This window comes from Solanum dulcamara, chromosome 4, assembly GCF_947179165.1.
Source record: "Solanum dulcamara chromosome 4, daSolDulc1.2, whole genome shotgun sequence".
NCBI classification, from domain to species: Eukaryota; Viridiplantae; Streptophyta; class Magnoliopsida; order Solanales; family Solanaceae; genus Solanum; species Solanum dulcamara.
The window spans coordinates 15,507,232-15,513,231 of record NC_077240.1 but is presented as its reverse complement, the minus strand read 5'-3'; positions in this window follow the sequence as shown (position 1 = coordinate 15,513,231).

Genomic DNA, 6,000 nt, shown 5'->3' with positions numbered 1-6,000 from the left:
TTGTTCAAAGTTGAGCGGAGAATTTGATTTTAAAAACAAAGTTGGAGGCGAAAATAATTTTCGCCCATTTTTTTTCTCAAAAGTTAAATTCTATATAATATCCCAACATTAGCTTGAGGATATGATTGTTCAAGTATTATTTATTCATACCTTAACATGAAATTGTTTATGATGATATTTTTAACTTTATATAATTTTTAATATGCTTACTTTAAGATTATTTTCTTTGTTCAATTTCCTAATTATTTTCTCTCTTTTCTTTTTCAATTGCCATCTTCAAATTTATATAATTTTCTTTGCATGCTTTTTCAATATATGATGGAAAATAATTGAATTGAATAAATTTTCTCGTAGCATGAATATCATATTTGTTAACTAAGCACCTTTTTTAGGTCAAGAATTGGATTCATTTTCTTCTCTCTATTTTTTTTTAATAAGTGTATCATTTATCTAATAATTTTGCCAATAAAATTCACTTTTTTTAAAAGCTTTTTAATTCTATATTTTAAATAACGTTTATGCCTTATTCTTTCATAACCCCTAAATATCTATATCTATATTTATATTACTTTAAAAGCATGAATCCTGAAAGTTAAAAGTTAAATTATCAAAATACCCTTTTAATTAATCTAAATTTCTTATTTTAGGTAAAATTGACACCAACGAAGAGACCCAACGCTTCAAACTTATGTTTTCAAAGAAAAACTGTACCTAACAATCTCTAGCGAAGAGTTTCTTTTATGTTAACAGATTGAAATGTTTGAAAACATTTTCTTGTGAAGAGTTGCTTCTCTTCCGTTCGATTTCTTTTTAAGTACTCTTTTCAGTATAGAAGGGAAGCCTTGGAGTAACTGGTAAAGTTGCTGCCATGTGACCAGGAGGTCACAGGTTCAAGCCTTGAAAACTGCCTCTGGCAGAAATACAAAGTAAGACTGCGTTATAATCACAAGTCCTTATACTTTCTCTCTAACATTTGTATTCATCTACAACTAATTACCAAATCCAACTCCCGTAGTGTTCCACAAAAAAAAAAAGGATGGGTTTATGAGAGGTAAATTCAAAAAATAGTTGTAACCCAAAGCCCTTTGATGTCCTACGTGTAGTTGTTTATGTACAAAGAAAGTTTGATTGTTCGATTTCAATGGATTTTTCATTTATGAGAGGTAAATTAGAAATAAATATTTTATATTGTGTGTAAATGTGTGTATACACAGCGAATTTGCTTTTCACAAAGACAATAATTTTTTTGCCTTTTCTCGCTCATTTATTCTTGATATAAATGCTACTGAATAAGTGTTGCTTTTTAAGAATAAATTTTCACGCATGACAATTAATTAATCTTCACTTAATTAAGAGATATTTTTATGTTGTGTAGTAGTTCTCAGAATATAAGTATCTGTGTGGGATGTCTTTTGATTTTCTTCATTACTTATCTATCTTGTTTTAAACAGTAGAATGATGCTTAGATCATTTCTAATCCATGCCAAATTTTGCACTAAATTCGGTTCTATACTATTCATCACACCAATTGTCCTTTATTATTATTTTATTATACAATACTTTTAATTAAATATTATATAAATTGGTATGTTTTAATTAAAATATGTTATTAGTTTTACATAATATTTTTATATATTATTTTCCTTTAATTGATCTTTTTTTAAAATTAAATTTATGTTAATTCTACTATAAATTTGAATTGGATATAAGTACAATTAACTTTGACAAAAATTAAATATGCAAAAATATAAATCTCGACATAAAAAAAATAAAGACAAAGAAGCTCATTTTGAACTATGTAATGCATTAATAGAGCATTTATGGGAGCACCGTAGTGATCTTGAAAGTTGAATATTCATGTAAAATTTAAACTAAAATTTTCAATTGTGTAATGTTTTCTACTTGTTCGAATGGGTGTTCACCCCCAAAGTGTTCCCGGACCGCATATCTACGCTATTGCCCGATCATAGCTGTATTGTATTTAGATTAGATTATTTGGATCATTGTTCCAATGTATCTCAGCCTTCACTTTTATTTGTGTTATCCATTATTATGTATAATATATAATATTTGTTAGCAATTTATATTATTTAAAAAATTATGATATAAAATAATTTTGTATTAAACGACTATAATTTGAAACAATATGAAAATTATATATAGTGAATGTTTTTTAGAAAAAATTTTGTTTTATGAAATAAGAAATAATAAATGAAATAAAAAATAATAATATACTAATAAAGAGAGGGAAAAAGATATTTTTTTTTGTGTAAAATTTGATGCAGTAGGTTGAAGTTGATTTACACCAAATTTGATGGTAGCACCAAATTTGGTGTTAAGGTGGGAGATGCCCTTAGCTCATTCTTATCGTAATTATACTATTTAAAAATGGGTCGATTTTCTCTTGGATGATTTTCACAGTAAGTAAAAAATTTAACATAGATCATTTGGATGTGCACCAAACTAGAGCTTGGAACAATGATATTGGTGATTATGGTAAGCTTTTCATGTAACGTGAGAGAGTACTGATTGTATATGATATGTTTTCAGATATTGATTTACCAAATTTCAGTATGCACAAAATTAGTAAGCATAAGATAGATTACCCTCATTAGTAGAATTTATACTTTATTGTTTCATTTATAATCATTTATTCAAATTTTTAGTTAAATAATATTGATACTATTTTTACAAAAATATCGGAAAATAATGTACTACATTGTTAGTCATTCACGTGTAATGCATGTGCAGAAGAAACTAGTTAATATAAATTCATGACAGTTTATTGCATTAGTTCAAAAATATTCATAAATTTATACATGTAAGGTAAACACCACAAAACATGTTGTATATAGTAATATTTTGTGATGATTATTTTAGTTGTATTATTATTGTTAAAAGATCAACATATCCCAAATTATCCATCTAAATAAATACTCAATTTCTTAAAAAGAAAATATTTATCGAAGTCATATCCAATTTAATGTGTTAAAAAATTATATTCAAAACATATATTATCAAGTTCTCATGTTCACTAACGAGTAATAACAATAATTTTTCGATTAATATTAAATGCAGAAAGATGATGATGCATTACAAATTTTGTGCACTAGAATGTTGACGGTCTTTTCTGTCATTTTTTTCTTTAGATTTATGAATAGTATTCTGTTAAAAAATATTTCAATCATTTTATCGTGAATTTTTTATTTATTTGCAATCAGACCATTGAGACGTTTAAAGAAAAAATACATTCGAAAAGATATTAGAATTCAAAATATTTAGATTAAATTTCGAATTAAGATCACTTAAATAATGAGCTATTTCCTTTGGAACTATTAATAATGAATATAGTATTGTTCAAAATCAAATTGAAATCAACAATCCGAATTGAAAAAGAATTAATGGTTTATCGTTAATGATTTATTGGTTTAGATATTTCAATAATGATTTTAACTTATTTATTTTTATGTATTGGGTTACCGATTCTTAATTAACTGATAACCCGATAATAAATTAATAAATACTATTTATACAATTCCGTATATAGAGTTCTTGACTTAAAGATTTAATTTCATACTTTCATTTCTGATTGTAACAAACTTTCAATTATTCTACTAGGTGCTAGTATTTGTATTGAGCAAGATATAATTTGTCAACTCGTGTGTATGGTTTATTTGACTTGTCACCTATTTTAAGGTGATTTTCAATAAAAAAATTTTGTGAAATCTTAACAATTAAATTGATAACTGAACCCAAAATGATAAATTAATATCTTAACAACTCTATAATGATTTAGCATTCTATAAATTGATAACCGATAAGTCAAGTAGAAAAATTTCAAAATCAAATTGAACCGATCGATACACGACCTTAAATCAATACATATGTTTCAAACTCAAGTGATCTTTAAAATTTAAGGATACATCTATTTTTGTCTTTAATTTTATATTTTGAGCACACATAGGGTCTGTTCGGTTAAAAAAAATATTTTTCTTTAAAACAAATAAGTGGGTTCCGAATGTGAGAAAATAGAACACACTCATAGCCTTTTAAGTTTGCAAAGTTGAACACTTCTAACACATTGTTAGAATATATTTTATTGGCATAATACATAAATATGATTTTTAATTTGACTTTAGCTGATAACTATACTCTTTAATTTTACTGAAGCACAAGTAGGCACCTTAACTATTCATTATGTTTCGCAATTTCATAATCCAATTTTTCAATGTCTAAGTGACCTATTTTTTTGAGAAATCCAATACTTTTGATAACCCATTTTTTGGTTTCTTTTGAAACTCTTATAAATAATTTTGTTGACTTCCCACGAGTATTTTTTGCAATTTCATCCATTTTTTAAACCTGATACCCACTTTTTGTAAGATCGGCGTAACGAAAGTGCATTGGTCGGCCTCGCCTAAGGAGTGGCAGATTTGGACAGAGTCTCGCTCATTAACTTTAACAGATAGACGCATTCATTCTACATGGCATCTTACATGACAAATTTATGTCCTGCGTGGCGTCCTACGTGTATTGTGCCACGTAGAAAATGTGTGTCTACTTGCTCAATTCTATACAAGTTTAAGTTTCTACTTGTGCACATCCAAAATTAGTGGGTATAAATGTAAAATGAGGCCAAGTTAAATGTCATATTTATATATTATGCCTATTTTATTTGTGTTAATTCGTATGACATACTTTCCTTTTTAATAAGTTTTAAAAAATTGACATATTTTTATATTTAATATTAATTAAAGTGACATAATTTTAAAATATTTATTTTATTTTTAATGAAATGATTTATAGCCAACAAATATCTTTGATTTATTTTAAACTGAAAAATTTAAAATATTTCTTTCTTAAATTTTGTGTCAATTCTTTGTTAAAAAAATTTGTTCTAAATCAAATAACATCATATAAATTAGAACGCGGGAGTGCAAAGTAAAACTTCTTCTTTTGTATTTGTGGTTAGAGCCTGTTTGGATTGACTTATAAGTTGCTTATAAGTTATTTTCAGATTTTTTGATTGTTTGACTAGCCAACTTAAAGCCATTTTGTGCTTAAAATAAGCCCCAAAAATATAAATGGATCTGTTTGGCTTAACTTATCTAAACAACTTATAAGATAAAAACAACTTATAAGCCAAAAAAATAAATTGCTAAAAATAAGTTAAGCCAGCCAGACAGTTATTCTTTCTTATTTTTGCTTTTTTTTGTTCAAATAAAAGAAATAAATGTCAAAAACACACTTATTTTTTTTTTTAAGTTTCATACCTAAACTATTAAAAATGTGAGTTTCATACCTAAACTATATCTTATTAGTTTGAGAAACACAAACTCTCACTCCCAATAATTTAGATATGAAACTCAAAAGGCGGATAGTTTAGACCTATTTTTAACATTTATCTCTATATAAAAATATAAGTAATGGGTGAGACATAATTGGGACATTTAATTAAGGATGACAAAAATGTGTTAAAATTTAAAAAGAGTGGCAAGAGTTTTAAAAATTGAGAGTTGGTGACAATTTTATGGTTAGTAATTAATAAGCTTTGACCCAAGTGCTCAATCTTTTTTTTTTACACTTTGACCCATTCTCATAAAACCCTAACCTAAAAAAAGTACAGCTCTTCATTTGCGCGTTTTTTCTCCTCCGCTTCGTCCTACTTCTCCTCCTCCTCCTCTTCTTCTTCTTTCTCGCTGTGTTGGTATTACTATGCCTAAAAGGAGATATATATATATATATATATATATATATATATATAGAGAGAGAGAGAGAGAGAGAGAGAAAGCACCTCTTTTTTTCTTTTTCTTTTTTAATTTGGATTTTTTAAAAAATAAAATCAATTTGGAATTAAATTACGTTGGTGTGGCATTGGGCATTGCTTGAGAGGTGATTTTCGACAATTTTAGTAAGTAAATATTGTTGGTTTGTGTCTATTGCTTATTTGGATTCTTTTGGTCACTATTGAATTTTTTTCAGCAACTGTTGCAATGTTTC